The 18,475-nt window shown below is 36.8% G+C and overlaps 1 protein-coding gene across 1 annotated transcript in view; it reads left to right on the top strand.

The window, feature by feature from the left end:
• The window catches only part of PAK2 (p21 (RAC1) activated kinase 2), an 87,864-nt gene that overhangs the window by 1,993 nt on the left and 67,396 nt on the right, over positions 1–18,475 (top strand). The window contains exon 2 of the mRNA XM_045540017.1: positions 12,122–12,279. The gene's annotated coding sequence lies outside the window, so the exon portion shown is untranslated. The remainder of the gene's footprint in view (positions 1–12,121; positions 12,280–18,475) is intronic.

The following is an 18,475-nucleotide window of genomic DNA, read 5'->3' as shown; positions in this document are numbered from 1 at the left end:
CGTTGTGATATAGGCAGGTTTCCAAGTGAATGTGGTTAACAGTTTGTATTTCTTTTCAATTATACTTCCTAAAGAGAGAACTTAGAACTTGTTCAGGTTGCTAAGGATAAACTTTCAATTACAGTAGGTACTGTTAAATATTTCTATCTTCAATCTGTCAGTATTGGTTATTATAATAATATTTGAGTATAACATTTCTTTTGTTTTTCAGTTTTCTTTTTATTAAAACTTGAAACTGGGTTGGTTATCTTCAGGGTTTTGATCAGTTTGTTCTCACAAGCCCTTCCAGTTATTAGAGGGTTAACTATTTTCAGAGTAATGAGAGGGAAGGTGTTAAGTTACTTGCAAATTGTACCTCAGAGTTCTTCCTTACATCCTTCTTGTGCCTTGTCCCAGCAAAAAACTAAAGGATAAAATAGCCCCATTGCCCTCAAGAAATACTGCTTGTTTTCTGTTGTGATGAGAATTGAGTTTCATTACCTCTTCACTTCTTAGGATCACCAACCTGGTTAAAAGTAGTCAGTCTGAAAATGCGTTCAGGTTTTTAGAGGTCTAGCTTGTTACCTGTCTCTGAGGTATATTAGTACTTATTCCATGTATCCCAGATGGTTAGGAGCTGGAGTCCTGGCTTTTCTACTTTACACTGGGCAAGATACAAGATTTTTCAAGACTTGGTTTTCTCATCTGTAAGATAGGGATAATAATAATACTAATTATGTAGGGCTGTTTAGATCAAATGAGAGAGAATCCAGGTAAAGTACTTAGCAAGTGCAATGCTTAATAAACATTAATAGTCTGCCCTGGAATTTTTCAGGAGAAAAAAATAAAGTAGTTTCACTACTGAAATAAAATACAGATTTTTGGAATACAGGTTCTCAGATTTTAAAAGTATGCATATTCATCACAGAAAATTTGGAAAGTAGAGAAAACTATTAAGACAAAAATCACCTTAGTTTCAGCCAGCCGAGATAGCTGTCATAACAGACTAGAAGAGTGGGGTTTTTTTCCCCCTTATTTTGGGAAATTAAATTTTAAAAGCAGTCATGCTTATTATAAAAGCTTCAAACAAGTTCATTAAATATTTAGAGTAAGAGCCAGGTGTGGTTGGCTTGTACCTGTAGTCCTAGGGCTTTGGGAGGCTGAAGTGGGAGGATCGCTTGAGGCCAGGAGTTCAAAACCAGCCTGGGCAACATAGGGTGATCGCTGTCTCCAAAAAATTTTTAAAATTAGTTGGGTAATGTAGTGCATGCCTGTAGTCCCAGCTACTGAGGAGACTAAGGTGGCAAGAATATCCTTTGAGCCCAGGAATTAGAGGCTGCAGTGAGCTATCATCATGCCGCTGCACTCCAGCCTGTGCAACAGAGTGAGAACTTGTCTCCAAAAAGAAAATTAGTGTAAAAAATGAAAAGTACTGTTTTCTTACTTTCTAGTCCCATTCCTTCTACTCACTATTAAGAGTTTTATTCATTGAATTAGAAATAAGTACTTATTGTATATTATATAGATTTTACATTGATTTTAAAATAAAAAATCTGATCATTATGTATTGTTTTCCATATCAGTACATAGAGTGGCACCTCTTTTTTTTTTTTAAGTCATTAAGTATTACATTGAATGGTAGTACTTTAATTATTCATGGTCATTTATGTTATTTCTAATTTTGAACAACTAAAACTAAAGCCTCAATGCTTTTCCTTATATGTATGTCTTTGTGCCATGCATATATATATATATATATATATAAGTAGTTCCATAGGAAGTATTTTTAAGTGTACATTTAAATTTTGATAGATGCTAAATTGCTTTCCAAAAAGACTTTACCAGTCTATATTTCCTTATTGAATTGTGGAAGCTCTTTACACAAAATAGATATTAATTCATTGCCTTCTGTTTAGGAAGATCTCCCCCCCCATGCCACCTTTATATTAGGTTGTTAAGTATGAAATGTCTGATTTCTTTCCATACTAAGTTTGACAGTTGATAACCTCTGAAATTTCACGTTGACACTTCTTGTTTTATTTTTATTGTGAAGGTACATCCTCATTCTTTCAAATGCACGTTTTGGCTTGTGATTATCTTTCACATTTTTTTTTTGAATAATTGTTGTGAAGCCATGGATAAGTCAAAAATTCATGTTATTTTTTTAATGTGAGTTCCATCGTGGAACCAATGCAGTGCAGACAGCTGCAAATATCAGTGAAACATTTGGGAAGGATTTGGCTGAGGAACACACAGTACATAAATGGTTTGAGAAGTTTTGTTCTGGTGATTTTAATCTTAAAAGTGAGCGATGTGGGCGACCTGAGGCCAAAGTGGTTAATGATGAGCTGAAAGCTGTAGTGGAAGCGAATCCATCCCAACCTGTGCATGAGTTAGCAGCAAGGTCTGACGTTACTATTCCAACAATATTGGAACATTTGAAACAAATCGGCAAGGTAAAAACAGCTGTATAGATGGGTACTGCATGGACTAAACGAGCATCAGAAGAGAAATCCTCTCGGAGCTTGCCTTTCTTTGCTGTCACAACATAAAGGTGAACCATTTCTATATTGTTACGTGTGATAAAAAATGGATTCTTTTTGACAATCGCAAGTTCTGCACAATGGTTGGATGACGAAGATGAAGTGCCAAAGCACAGTCCAAAACCGAATGTTCATCAAAAAAAGCTACTGGTGTCTGTTTGGCGGTCCTGCACTGTTGTTATCCACTACAGCTTCATGAAACCTGGTCAATTATAGCAGTTGTCTACTGCAACCAGTTGGACGAAATGATGAGCATGCTTGTGATTAAGCAGCTGAGATTGGTCAATAGAAACAGGCCAATCCTTTTGCAAGAAAATGCTTGATCACATGTCGCACAAACAGTGCTGCTCAAACTACAGAAGCTGGGCTTGGAAACTGTCTGTCGTCCACCATATTCACCAGACCTTGCACCAACTGACTACCACTTGCTCCAGGCTTTGGACCCCTTCTTTCGAGGAAAAATATTCAATTCTCGATTGAATTGTGGAAATGTGGAAAACGTCTTTTGAGATTTCATTGCCACTCGCTCTCCAGGCTCCTTCCCTGTTGGCATAAACAAGCTACTGTTAAGGCAAAACTGCGTCAATAGTTTAGGTGCATACTTTGATTAATTGTACTGCTTCTTGTTTGAGATATGATAAACTACACTTTTGCCTCAAAATTGGACGTTTCATATTTAATGACCTAATAAAAAACATTCTTCTGTATTTTCTTCTGGTACTTATAATAATTGTTGTGTTTTAATCTTAATTCTTTTTGTGCCTGGTGGGTGTAAGAGAGTTTTAAAATACAAAATATTTTGCTGCAGAAATAAAATATAGGTATAAGAATGTTTTCAGAGTTTGATGGAGGTATGTAAATTAGTCACATTATATGGATTGGGAGAGGAAATACTGTAGTGGTTTGATTGTAAGCATCACATTGGAAAAGAAAATAAATGCCCCTCTTGTATCCCTACTTGTCATCTACCTAATTCATTCTCATCTTTTGAATCTCAGCTTTTGAGTGTAACTTTATTTGGAAGTCTTTCTTGATCCTTCACTATGATTGAGATATTCTTATATATTCTCTTAATATGTTAACCCACAATCTTTCTTTGCAGTATGCTGAAAGCATGAGCTACTTATCTGGAAATGAGTTATTCCTCAATTTTTGTCATTTGAAACTAATTATAGAGGGAAGTGCAAGGAGGAATTCAGTAGTGTTGGTTACAAGTGACATATGCATATGGGTCACTTTTTGCTTGTTTGTTTATTTGTTTTGAGACACAGTCTCGCTCTGTTGTCCGGACTAGAGTGCCGTGCCGAGTGCCATGCCGTCATCCTAGCTCACAGTAACCTCAGACTCCTGGGCTCAAGGATTACAGGCGAGTGCCATGCCCGGCTAATTTTTTCTATTTTTAGTAGAGATGGAATCTCGCTCTTGCTTAGGCTAGTCTTGAACTGACCTCAAGCAATCTTTCCTCCTCTGCCTCCCAGAGTGCTAGTATTGCAGGTGTGAAGCCACCAGGCCTGGCCCCATACAGGGGACTTTTAACTGGTGTTACTGAGTTCTTCCTTACATCTTTCTGATCAGAATATCATATTGGTAATATTTTTCATGTAAATATTTCATACATTCTCAAAAGAGAGAATTTGGGTTTCACATTTATTTCATGACACCAAAGTACATTTTAAAGTATAATCTCAGCTTTAAAATATTCCTATTCCTTTTAACTTTGAGATTATTTAGTAATTTATAGGCTTGTGAATAAATCAACATTGTTATGTAATAAACATGTGAATAATAAGACATGGGTAAAGCATTTAGACAAAATTTCAGGTGCTGTAAAGAGCAGATTATTAAAGAATAATAAGTTACATTGGCAGACATAATAGTGGAAGTATTAGCTAAATGTTTGATAAAGTATTCCTATTATAAATTCTACCCAAACCTTTTCTGCCCTCCTGGTTAAATATTTATTTGGAAAAATAAAATTTTTAAAACATATTCTTTATTCCATTACCTATGGATAACTACTGTGGATATTTTGGTATGTTTCTTATCAGTACTTTTAATTCTTTATATATGTGTGTATATAGTTAATTTTTATGGAATTGGAATCATATTCTGAATAACTTGCTGTCTGTTTTACTTAACATTAAATCTGGAATGTTTCCCTTTTTTCTCCTTAAAAATTCTTTTAAAAATGATTTGTAATGTTTGCCTAACATTCCATTGTTGTGGTTTGGTTTCACTATTTCCCTATCGCTGGATATGTAATTTATTTTCCAGTTTTTGATATAAATAATGCTATAGTGAATATCTTTCTGTGTAAATTTCTGTTTATGTCTGATTATTACTTTAGATTCTTAGAAGTGGAATTACTGAATCAAAGGATATAAGCATTTAAAAACCCCTCAGAAAGGTTTGATATGTACTATCACTAGCAATATTAATGCCATTTTATTGCTGTCTTCATCAAAACAAGCATCATTCTTAATGAAATTATTAAAATTTGCTTATTTCTCAGCAAATAAAAAATATAGTTTAATTTACATGTGTTAAGTTATTACTAATTGTTTTTATAGATTTTATTTATTTCCATTATTCCTAGTAGTTACACAGAAGTAACTAGATTTTTATGTTAACTAGATTTTCGTGTATACTTTTTGTTTGTTTGTTTGTTTGTTTTAAGAGACAGGGTCTTACTCTCTTGCCCAGGTAAGATCATAGTTCACTGCAGCCTCAAACTCCTGGGTTCAAGAGAGCCTCCCTCCTCAGCTCAGCCTCCCACCATAGGCTCGTGCCACCACGCCTGACTAATTTTTAAATTTTTGATAGGGACAGTGTCTTGCTGTGTTGCTCAGGCTGGATAATTGTTATCTTTATTATTTTACTGGACTTCAATAAAAGTCCATTTACTTTTGTTTTCCAGGTTCATTGTTTTATCTGAAAATAATAGTAACTTCAGCCTCCTTTTTATTTATAAGAGTTCAATATTTATTTCTATTTTAGGTCTTTATTACATTGGCCTGAAACTCCAAGACTCAGTTAAATAAGAGAGGTGATCATTGTCTTGTGATGCCTCTGTTATTTTTACAATGATGGCAGCTGTTGGTTTTAGAGAGAGATTCTTTATTATTTTATTCTTTTCCTACTTTACAAAAAGTGGAAATGACTTCTGAATTTTCTCAAATGTTTTTGTACCATTTATGTGATAATATAATCTTTTTCTTTTAACTATTGATAAAGATATATAATAGTAAATTTGCTGTTAACCAAAGGTATCATAAGGCATATATTGTGAGGGACCAAAACCCCATTCACATTAGTTGTGTGTACAGCATTTATTGAAGGGTTAGGTGAGAATCTCATACAAATTTAATGAAAATACGCCATATAGTAATGTCTGTGGTTACTTCTGTCTACTCAGGAATCCTTACTTATTCATAAGTCACTTTTGATAATTTGTATTTTCTTAGTTCATACTATTTTTAGATTTTCAAATTTATTATATAGATATATATAATATTTTGTCATTAAGATCTGTGATATTCATTTCTACCTTTTATTAGTGAGTTTATTATTTGTCTTGATTTGCCAAGTGTTTGTCTACTTAGTGGGTTTTTACTAACCAGTTTTGAGATTTTAATTTTATTTGCTATTAATATTATTATTATTATTTTAGAGACAGGGTCTCCCTCTGTTGCCCAGGCTGGAGTGCAGTAGTACAATGATAGCTTACTGAAACTTCAAACACCTGGGCTCAAGCAATCCTCCTGCCTTGGCCTCCCAAAGTGGTAGGATTACAGGGATGAGCCACTATGCCCAGCCAGTTTTGAGATTTATTTATTCCTTTAATTTTTTTGTTTTCTGAATCCCTGATTCCTACTTTTCTTTTTATTTTGCTCTCCTGGTGTCCCCTGCATCCCAATTTAGTGAATCTTAGTTCTTTTTTTTCTTTTAGTAATAAAAGCATTTGATGCTCTTAATTTGCCTCTGAGTGCACCTTTGGCTGTACTCTTTAATTTACATAAATGGTGTTCAGTACTTTCCAAATGGTAGTTGTGATTTACTCTTTGACTCAAGAGGTGTTTAGGATACTTTATTCACTCCTATATTTTCTTTTGTTTTGGTCAGTGAATATAGTCTTTTGAAATACCTTTTAAATTTATTGAGGATTTCTTTGTGACTTAAAGGATAATCCATTTTGGTAAATGTTCTGTGAAAACTTAAAAGAACATTTTCTGTTAATAATGTATTATATGAGTTTTCTTTTTCTTTTTTTTTTTTTTTGAGACAGAGTCTTACTCTGTTGCCTGGGTTAAAGAGTGCTGTGGCATCAACCTAGCTCACAGCAATCTCAAACTCCTGGGCTCCAGCAATCCTTCTGGCTCATCCTCCCGAGTAGCTGGGACTACAGGCATGCGCCACCATGCCCAGCTAATTTTTTCCTATATATTTTAGTTGCCCAGCTAATTTCTTTCTATTTTTAGTAGAGATGGGGTCTCGCTCTTGCTCCGGCTGGGCTCGAACTCCTGAGCTCAAACGATCCACCCACCTCGGCCTCCCAGAGTGCTAGGATTACAGGCGTGAGCTACCACGCGCGGCCTATATGAGTTTTATATATACCTATTAATTACATGTAATGATTCAGATTATTTGAGTTACTATTTCTTACTAATAGTTCTTACAAATTATAGAACTTAGTCCTTACTAGTTAATAATCAGTTCTTATTAACTTTTAAATCTTCTAAATCTGCCAAAAACTAAGAGGTAGCATTATTTCTGAGAAGCTTGTTCTCACATTGGGACCTTTACATTTTTATTCTGCCTGAGGCCATATTTTAAAGTGGTCTTCCCTTATCACCTGTCTAAAATATCCTCCACCTACCTCTACTCAGTATCTAACTTCTTGTCCTTCTATGTGTTTATTTTTCTTTATGGCACTGACATCTGAAGTTATTTTTTTCATTTACTTGTTTTCTTTATTTCTTTGGTACTCTTCACTGAGCTTCGAACAAATAGGTATAAAATAAGTATGTCTTGGTTGAATGAATGTCACTTTCTCTTATTTCTAATGATTTTTAATATTTTTTATTTAATTAGTGGACTTTATCTTATACAGTACTTTTAGGTTCATACCAAAAATGAGCAGAAAGTACAGAGTTCCTACATATCCTGTGCTCCCTACATCTCCCTCCACCAAACCTTCCTACCGTCAACATCCTGCACCAGTGTAGTACATTTGGTACAATTGATGAACCAACATTGACACATCATTACCACCCAAAGTCCACAGTTTACATTAGAGTTATCTCTTGATGTTATACATTCAGTGGGTTTTGATAAATGTATAGTGACATGTATCCACTATTACAGTATCATACAGAATAGTTTCCCTGGCATAAAATTCTCTGCTCTGCCTGTTCATCCCTCCCTTTCCCCTAACCCCTGGCAACAACTAACTTTTTACTGACTTCATCATTTTGCCTTTTCTAGAATGTCATATAGTTGGAATCATATAGTATGTAGCCTTTTCAGCTTGGCTTCTTTCACTATACCTCATTTCATTTTGGCACTGAATAATATTCCAGGATGTACCACAGTGTACTTACCCATTTGTCTATTGAAAAATATCTTGGTTGCTCCCAGGTTTGGTGATTATGAATAAAGGTGTTATAAACATTCATGTGTAGTATCTTGTTTTCCTTGAATTTTTATTGTGTAAAATACACATAAAATTTATCATCTTAACTGTTTTTAAGTATACAGTTCAGTGATATTAAATATAGTTATGATGTTGTGCAGCCATCACCATCTGTCTCTAAAACTCTTTCATCTTATAAAAGTGAAACTACCCATTAAACAGTAACTCCTCATTCCTCTGTCTGCATGGTTTTGACTACTCTTAAGCACTTAATATAAGTGGAATCATGCAGTATTTGCCTTTTTGTGACTGGCTTATTTCACTTAGTATGATATCCTTAAGATTCTTCCATGTTGTAGCATACGTGAGCATTTCTTTCCTGTTTTAAGGCTGAATAATATTCCTGTGTGTGTGTATTTGTATACCATATTTTGCTTATCCATTTATCCTTCAGTGGATGCTTGGGTTGCTGCCATATTTTAGCTCCTATGAATAATGCTGCAATGAACATGGATGTACAAATACCTCTTTGAGACCATGTTTTTAATTTTTTTTGGTATATACCCAGCAGTGGAACTGCTGGATCATGTGGTAATGTTGTTTGTTTGTTTTTTTGTTTTGTTTTGTTTTTTGAGAGGGTCTTCCTCTGTGTTGCCCAGGCTATATACTGCAGTGGTGCACGCAGTCATAGCTCACTGCAACCTCAAACTCCTAGGCTTAAGTGATCCTCCTGTCTCAGCCTCCTGAGTAGCTAGAACTACAGGTGCATACCACCATGGCCATCTAATTTTTTATTTTTCTTTAGAGATGGAGTCTCGCTGTGTTGCCCAGGCTGGTCTCAAACTCCTGGCCTCAAGCAATCCTCCCACCTCGGCCTCCCAGAGTGCTGAGAATACAGGTGTGAGCCACTGCATCTGGCCAGTAATTCTATTTTTAATTTTACTGAGGAGCTGCCATACTGTTTTCCACAGTGGCTGTATCATTTCACATTCCTACGAACAGTGCACAAGGGTTGCGATTTCTCCACATCCTTGCCAACACTTGTTTTTTTTTTTTTTTTGTAGTAACCATCTTAATGGATGTGAGGTACTATCTCATTGTAATTTTGATTTGCATTTCCCTAAGAGCTAGTGATGTTGAACATCTTTTCATGTGTTTATTGACCATTTGTGTATCTTTGGAAAATGTCTGTTCAAGTCTTCACGTGTAGATTTTTGTGACATAAGTTTTGAGCCAATTTGGGTAAATACCAAAGAACATAATCACTAGTTTTGGAAGAAACTGCAAAACCGTCTTCCAAAGTGGCTGTATCCTTTTTCATTCCCAACACAATGAATGAGAGTTCCTGTTGCTTCACATCCTTACCAGCATGTGGTGTTAACCATTGCTTTGGATGTTAGCCATTGTAATAGGTGTGTAGTGGTATCTCGTTGTTTTTCTAGTTTGCAGTTCTGTTACGATGTATTATGTTGGTCATCTTTTCACATGTTTGTTTCTTTGCCATCTGTATATCATCTTTGGTGAGCTTTCTCTTCATATCTTTTGCCCACTTTTTAATTGAGTCATTTTCCTATTGTTGAATTTTAAGACTTCGAATATTTTGGGTAACAATCCTTTATATGAGATATTTCTTTTGCAAATATTTTCTCCCAGTCTGTGGCTTGTTTTCTCATTCTCTCCATTCTGATGATTTTTATCATGTGTTTTGATGTAATATTAATTACTCGGTGCATGTGTAAATTCTACACTGCTGAAGATCTTCATTATGAATTATAACTCATCAATAAAAATGATTGTCGTATTTAATATTTTTACATCTTATATTTTACTCATCTTAAATTCTTATCTGTACTTTCTTTGTTTAATAAATTATTATTCAACTTTGTCTTTTCCTAGCTGTTTTGTTTTCATTGTCTCTTTTAAATTACATGTAGTTTCTTTCAAATTGCATGTAGCTTTTTTTTTTTTTTTACTTTATTCCAAAATTAATGCTTACAACATACACATTCATTGTCACAATGAATGGTTTGTGGTGTTTCTGTTATTTAATGCTTTCTGGGGTTTTTTTTTTCTTTTTTTTCTTTTTTGAGACAGGGTCTTGCTCTCTTGCCTGGGCTAGAGTGCAGTGGCATCATCATAGCTCACTTGCAACCCCAGAATCCTGGGTTCAAGCAATTCTCCTGCCTCAGCCTCCTGAGTAGCTGGGACTGCAGGCATGCAGTATCACACCTGGCTAATTTTTCTATATTTTTGTAGAGTTGACGTCTCGCTATATTGCTCAGGCTGGTCTCGAACTCCTGATCTCAAGCAGTCTTCCTGCTGTGGTTTCCCAAAGTGCCGGGATTATAGGCATGAGCCACCATGCCCAGCCAACTTTTAGATGTTTGGAATGTATACATCCTGTTTTTAAAGTCCACTAGTTTAAGTGCATTCAAGTCTAACTCTAAATTGAAAAAAAAACTTTCTAATTTGTTGGTGTGAAAAAGAAAACTGTTTTGACTCCCTTTTATCTGAAAACTGTAATGTTTTTCACTTTATCCTTTTTTCAAGACTTTTTTCTTATATTCAGTGTTAACACAAATTATTTAAATTTTATTTAGATGAATTCAATGCTCATTGTTTTCTCAGTTTTACATTTAAATTGATTCATCATGTATGTTATCTAGCATACATTTTCAGCTAATGTTTTTAGTAGGAATTACTGTAAGCCACATTTAATGATTGTTAGATCACTAACTTCCTCAGAAGTTCTGTTGATATTGTTCTATGTGGTCTTACATTAATCATTGCATTTCAGACCTCTTTCCCCGCTTCCATTTTTCCTGTGCCAGCATGGTGGAAGGAATTTTCCTTTTTCTTTTTATTGAAATATTTTGACAGATCATATCTTTTTTTTGTTTGTTTGTTTTGTTTTGAGACAGAGTCTCGGTCTGTTGCCTGGTCTGTTTGTTGCCCGGCTAGAGTGAGTGCCGTGCGTCAGCCTAGCTCACAGCAACCTCAAACTCCTGGGCTTAAGCAGTCTTTCTGCCTCAGCCTCCCAAGTATCTGGGACTACAGGCATGCACCACCATGCCCGGCTAATTTTTTCTGTATATATTTTTGGCCAGCTAATTTGTTTCTATTTTTAGTAGAGACGGGGTCTCGCTCTTGCTCAGGCTGGTCTCAAACTCATGACCTTGAGCGATCCACCCGCCTCAGCCTCCCAGAGTGCTAGGATTACAGGGGTGAGCCACCGCGCCCAGCCGACAGATCATATCTTGTACATGTTCACTAACGTCTGAAACATTTCATTCCTTATGACCTGCACACTTGATGCTTTTTTTGTTTTCGAAAATACCTTTTGTTATTACTTTTGTTTCACTTGTTCTGTTTTCTTCTTTGAAAAGGTTTGTTGTTAGGTTGGTTCCCCCTTTTTTTTTTTTTTTTTTTTTGAGACAGAGTCTCGCTTGCCTGGGCTAGAGTGAGTGCCGTGGCGTCAGCCTAGCTCACAGCAACCTCAGACTCCTGGGCTTAAGCAATCCTCTGCCTCAGCCTCCCGAGTAGCTGGGACTACAGGCATGCACCACTATGCCCGGCTAATTTTTTCTATATATATATTTTAATTGGTCAGATCATTTCTTTCTATTTTTAGTAGAGACGGGGGTCTTGCTCTTGCTCAGGCTGGTCTCGAACTCGTGAGCTCAAACAATCCACCCGCCTCGGCCTCCCAGAGTGCTACGATTACAGGCGTGAGCCACCGCACCCGGCCTTCTTTTTTTTTTTTGAGGCAGAGTCTCACTCTGTTGCCCAGGGTAGAGTGCCATGGCATCAGCCTAGCTCACAGCAACCTCAAACTCCTGGACTCAAGCAATCCTACTGCCTCAGCCTCCCAAGTAGCTGGGACTACAGGCGTGCGCCACCATGCCCGGCTAGTTTTTTCTGTATATATTTTTAGTTGTCCAGCTAATTTATTTCTATATTTTTTTAGTAGAGACGGGATCTTGCTCTTGCTCAGGCTGGTCTTCAACTCCTGACCTCGAGCTCTCCTTCCGCCTCAAGCTCTCCTTCCGTCTCAGCCTCCCAGAGTGCTAGGATTACAGGTGTCAGCCACCACGCCCGGCCTGGTTCACCATTTCTGTCTTCTGGGTAAGCCACTCAAATGACTAGAGTTTTTCACCTCCTATGTTGTCTTTATTTCTGCTATTTGCAATCTTAATTTCTTTGCATCCTTTTAAAGGACCTTGCTCCCTTTCTTCTTCTTCTTTTTTTTCTTTGAGACAGGGACTTGCTCTGTCTCCTTGGCTGGAGTGCAGTGGCATCATCATAGCTCACTGCAACCTCAAACTTCTGGGCTCCTTGCCTGGCTACCTTTTCTATTTTTTTTGTAGAGGTGGGGGTCGACTTGAGGAGGGGCATGCTTTTGCTCAGGCTGTTCTCCAACTCCTGGCCTAAAGCAATCCTCCCAACTCAGCCTCCCAAAGTGTTGAGATTATGGGTGTGAGCCACTGCGCCCTTCTCTTTTCTTCTTAAATCACTCACATTTCATCTTGGTTCTTTCTCTGTGTATATGCCTGTTTCATAGAGTTTGCCAAATAGTGATTGCAAGTTAGTTCTGTGTCCTGAAGTAATTTACCTTCTAAGTCAAGCTCTGCTTCTGTATGAAGGGTAATCTTCCCTCTTCCTAGCGCTTGTTGTTGGGATCAGTGTTGGAATTTTTTCTGCTTATCCATCATTGAGTAATAACTGTTATGTATTATCTGATGTACATTTGTCAGAAATTTTTGCAGATTGCCCTTGCCTCTACAGTTGATGGGGATTCTGGTTGAAACTTCTAGGTGTGTTGCCGAGGGATAAATACACAGCTCCTTACCTGATTTCCAGTGATTAATACACACTCATTTAATGTGGTAGTTCTGGGCTAGAGCAGTGGGATCATATTCTACCCTGGTTTAGTGTATAACTCTCTGAGCTGACATAGTATGGAAACAGCCCTGATTCTAGCATGTGCTGCTATTAGGGCTTTTCTGATTCCAACCTCCTACCCACAGCATACTACTTTACCTGTTAATTGACTGCCTCCCGGGAAGCAATTTGTCAGTTCAGGTTCTTCTGCCCTTACATAGTTGTACCTGAGTAAACCTTACATACACACAGGCACATAGACAGACACTTCCTTGTTTGTTTTCTGGAACTTTCATGGTAGTCTCCTAACAAATGAATGTGGAAAGATCAGAGGAGAAGATAAAGAACTCTAACTGCCACAAAAACTGCCACTGCATAGCAAGGAATGACTGACCAATTTGTTTCTTTGAGGCAGACTGTGGGTCTCTAAATACTAAAGGGATGGCTAGTGGAGAGAGACAGGGTGTCTTTGTATCTTCTTTAGGCAGATAGCTCCTTTTATGAGGCAGAGCATGCCTGACTCATGAACCTTTTTTCAGTTAATATTGAGTGAACTTACAGTCTTGGGGGAATCCTTCAAAGATCTGATATAAATCTTATTCATGGAGATTTGGAACAGACTGCATGGCTGACTTCTGATTGATACCATTATTTACTAGAATAAGCCTGTTCCCGTTTTTTAAAGCCTAGATAACTGCCCACTTTAAGTATTATCAGTCCTGACCTTCATTTTTCTGTAAAAGGTTTTACCTTAGATTGGTAGATTGTCACTTTGATAAGTAGGAAAGTGGTTCCATTTTGCATCTCTTTGATAAATCTAGTGAAGTTAAAAAACTTTTCATATATCTCTCCCCCTCCACCAATTTTTCCATTTTGAATTGCTGTTTGGAATTTGTGGCCAAACTTAGGGAAGGCTAGAGACTTCATAGTGTTTAACTCATTTGTTATCACTTTTTTAGTAATCTTTGTTGTTGCTTTCGTGTTCTCTCCCCATTCCCTACCTTACAGGCATTTTTCAAGCATTTTCTGAGTCTTACCATTTTATTACTTCCTTCATGCTTAGTCATTGTTTCACTTTTTCAGTAAAGTGATTTAAAGTGATTGGGTAGAAGCCAGGGGGAAGAAGAAAAACAGAAAGAAGGATCACATTTGAAATACAAACTTTCTTTCTTTTTTTTTTTTTTTTTTTTCAATTTTAGACATAGCCTATCTCTGAAACAAAATTTCTTTTCTTTTCTTTTTTTATTTTAGACAAAGCCTATCTCTGAAACAAAATTTCATTATACTCCCTGTTTCCTTTGTATGTGGGGACTTTTTTCTTTGCCTGGCAAGTTCCTTCTCATCCTTCAAAAGCCTATTCTGAATTTTTTGCCTAATTACTCTCTCATAAATAGGAGCTGTGGGTCCTCTTTTTCCACTGCATTCCATTGGGCCCTATCAGCTCTTATCTTATTTATTGCAGTATAGACATCTGTTAGTGTTTTCCCACTGACTCAAAGTTTGTGAGCTCCAAACAGAGACTAAATCTTTGATCTCTAGTATCTGACATATTTTAGGCACTAAATAAATGTTTGAATAAATGAGTTAGGAGAGACTTATTAAGAATTTTTTTTTTAACTTTTTTTATTTTTGTAGACCAAGTCTTGCTCTGTTGCCCTGGGTAGAATGCGGTGGTGTCCATCATAGCTCACTGCAACCTGGAACTCCTGGGCTCAAGTGATTCTCTTGCCTTAGCCTCCCAAGTAGCTGGGACTACAGGTGTGTGCCACAATGCCTGGCTAATTTTTCTATTTTTAGTAGAGATAGAGTCGCTCTTGCTCAGGCTGGTCTCGAACTCCTGATCTCAAGCAATCCTCTCGGCCTCCCAGAGTGCTAGGATTTCAGGCGTGAGCCATTGCACCTGGCCCCCCAAATTTTTACTTTTTTCCAACCATGTAATTTCTCTGCTTAGTAACTTTAGTGTGAAAGTATCAAAACAGGTATCTCTAGGAAGTGGAATTATGGATATTTTTTTTTTTAGTTTAATCTGGTTTGAAGTGTTTGTAATGATCATGTACTACTTGTATTATAAGAATAAAAAACACAATTAAAACCAAACCCCTCAGGCTTCCAGGTGCTCTCTACTGTCCGGCACTTGTGACTTTCTGGCCTCATTCAATTTAGTCTTCCCACTTCTTGCTACCATATGCCCTCTAATCTCCTTACCAGCTCATGAATTATATCATACTTATTACTGTTCCTGTTACTTAGAATTCCATCTTCTGGTTGAGAATATGATCTGTTGTAAATGCTGAGTAATAGTACTAGAGATTGAGCAGTGAGAGTTTAGACTATTTAATGTCCTGAGGGTTCTCATCCTGAATATATGGTGTTTAAGGTGTGAGGTTTCTGGATCACTTTTATCAGTTGTGAAGATCTAGATAAATCAAACATTTAATTGTCTTAGCTCTCTAGTGACCTTAAAGAAAATAGAATAGTGAATTTATCTTCAATTTTTCCCTGGTCTCCTAGCCTAAAGAAGAAAACCTTTGCTCAACTCTGATGCTATCACAGATGAAATCCTTTCATTCACTGATTTATTCATTCAACAAATAATGACTCATCGCCTACTCTGGACTGGGTACAATGTCCAGTGTGTTAGTGATACAATGGTCAACAAGATGCTGACTGGATCCATGCTTGTGGAGTTTTTATAATGTAGTTAGGGAAGACAGGCATTAAAAAAGCAAATCCAGTGTGATAATTGTTAAGATAGAAGGAAATAAACTAATGCTCATGGGGTGGGAATAAAGAGATGTCAGAGAAGGTTTCCTGAGAAAGTGACATTTAGGCAAATAGTTGAAGTAGGTGTTTGCCAAGTGGAGGTGTTCGACAGAAAGTAGGGTGATGAACTTATCCTAGTTTGCCTAGGGATTTTCTGGTTTTAACACTAAAAGTCCCATGTTGCAGGAACGCCTTTGGTCCTGGGCAAATGGGGTGGTTAGTCACCAAACAGAAAGCCTTCCAGGAAGATCATGTGTGAAGACCTGAGATGGCTGGTGGAGAAACTGAAAGAGGGGGAAAACTTAAAACCTGTAGAGGGAAAGACTAAAAAGAGATGAGTCTGCAAAGTTAGACAGGGGCCTGATCATGCGTGTATGTTTTGGGTTTTAAGAGCCATTGAAAGGTTTTAAGTAGGAGAATGAAGTGATAGTTTAATATTTTTAGAAGTTGCTACCTATGGTACGTAGGACAGACTGAGAGGACCTAGAATAAACTTAGGGATAATGAAGAACAGTGATTAAGTCATAAGCTGGTATGACTTGGAAGTTTTGAGGAAGCTGTTTTGGGAATTGGTGAATTATGATACAGGTGGGAAAGCCTGAAAAATGATTTTTAAAACTTACTTGCCTCGGCCGGGCGTGGTGGCTCATGCCTGTAATCCTAGCCCTCTGGGAGGCCGAGGTGGGTGGATCGCTGGGGGTCAGGAGTTTGAGACCAGCCTGAGCGAGACCTCGTCTCTACTAAAAATAGAGACCTCGTCTCTACTAAAAATAGAAATAAATTATCTGGACAACTAAAAATATATATAGAAAAAAATTAGCCGGGCATGGTGGCGCATGCCTGTAGTCCCAGCTACTCGGGAGGCTGAGACAGTAGGATCACTTAAGCCCAGGAGTTTGAGGTTGCTGTGAGCTAGGCTGATGCCATGGCACTCACTCTAACCCGGGCAACAAAGTGAGACTCTGTCTCAAAAACAAAACAAACAAAAAAAAAACTTACTTGCCTCTAAGAATATTAATTTCTTAAAAATGGAGAAACCACACATTTTTATTCTGTATTTTTCTGTCAACTGGATAGAAATGTTACTAGCAGAATAAATAATCAGCAAGTTTATTTTTTTTAAGTAGTGACTATTAATTTTTTTTCCCCAGATGTGAAGAATAATAGCATAGAATGCAGGAGGCATTGCTTCCAGGTCCTAGAAATTATTCTTTTCCCAAACACAGCAAATTTAAGAATATTAAATTATTTAAAAAATAAATGGTTTTGTCACCTTCAAAGTAGTCCCACTGAAAGGCTTACTGTGTGATTATTATAGTGATGCTTCTCCTCTTCAAATCATTTTTAGAACTCTTCTTTTTGAATTGCTCTAGGAGTCTCTGGCACATTCTTTAAGAGTATCTTTTTCACCAGGCAAACTCTGTACTCTTGCCACTGCCTATTTCAGGTGGGTCCCTCTTGCTCTCTACATCTGCCCCACTGTGGTTTCTTTCTTTTCCTTAAAAATTCCCTTAAATTTTTAAAAACTGAGCTACAACTCGTATATGATAATATTCACCCTTTAAGATTACATTTAAGTGGGCTTTTTAGTTTTTTAAGGTTGTGCAACCATCAGCACTAATTCCAGAATATTTGCATCACCTCAGCGAAATCTTGCACTCAATAGCAGTCACTCATACCCTACGCTCTAACCACTAATCTATTTTCTGTGTCATAAGTGGAACCATGCATTAAGAGTCTCCAAATTCAGCTGAAAGACAAATTTTTTAAAAAAGGAAAAAAAAATGGAATCAAACATCATGTGGTCTTTGTGATTGGTTTCTTTTACTTAACACAATGTTTTCAAGGTCTGTGTTGTGGCATGTATCAGTACTGGCATCCCTTATTATGGTTGAATAATATTGTGTGGATATACTATGTTTCATTTGTCCATTTGTCAGTACGGGATATTGGGTTCTTTTCAGTTTTTTAACTATCATGACTAGTGCTGCTATGAACATTCATGTACAGGTTTTGGGGTAGACTTAAGTTTCCGTTTCTTTGGGGTATATACATAGGAATGGAATTCTGGGTCGTATCGTAAGGCCATGTTTTCAAAGTGACTGCACCATTTTACATTCCCACCACTAGTGTATGAAGGTTCCAATTTCTCCACATTCTAATACTTGCTATTTTCTCTCTTTTTGGTTATAGCCCTCCTAGTGTGTATGAAATAGTGCCTCATTGTGGTTTTGATTTCCATTTCCCTGTTGGCTAATGATGTTAAATATCTTTCTATGTACTTTTGGCCATCTGTATGTCTTTGGAGAAATGTGTATTCAGATCTTTGCAAAAGCATTTTTTATACGTTTATAAATTGAGTGCTTTAGGTTAGTGCTTCTCTGGCATGAGGAACACTTAGAGGTAAAAAAAATAGATTAGTGCTTCTCAGAAACTTTGTGTTATAGACTAATAACTTTTGTAAAATACTATAAAATAGAAATGAAAGAAAAACTAAACTTATAGGTTATAAACCTCATTTTTTTTGTTAGAGTCAACTGACTTTAGAACATGTGGAGAAAGGCAAAAAAAAGTCAGCTGACATAAATTACTCTGTCAAATTGCTCTAAATGTTTCTAAACACTTTGTCTCAATTTTTATATTTCTTTGAAGACTGGTACTCCACGTAACACTGTGA

Source organism: Lemur catta, chromosome 1 (genome assembly GCF_020740605.2).
Source record: "Lemur catta isolate mLemCat1 chromosome 1, mLemCat1.pri, whole genome shotgun sequence".
NCBI classification, from domain to species: domain Eukaryota; kingdom Metazoa; phylum Chordata; class Mammalia; order Primates; family Lemuridae; genus Lemur; species Lemur catta.
Note: the sequence above shows the minus strand (reverse complement) of the source record. Positions and strands in the feature narration are given on the sequence as shown.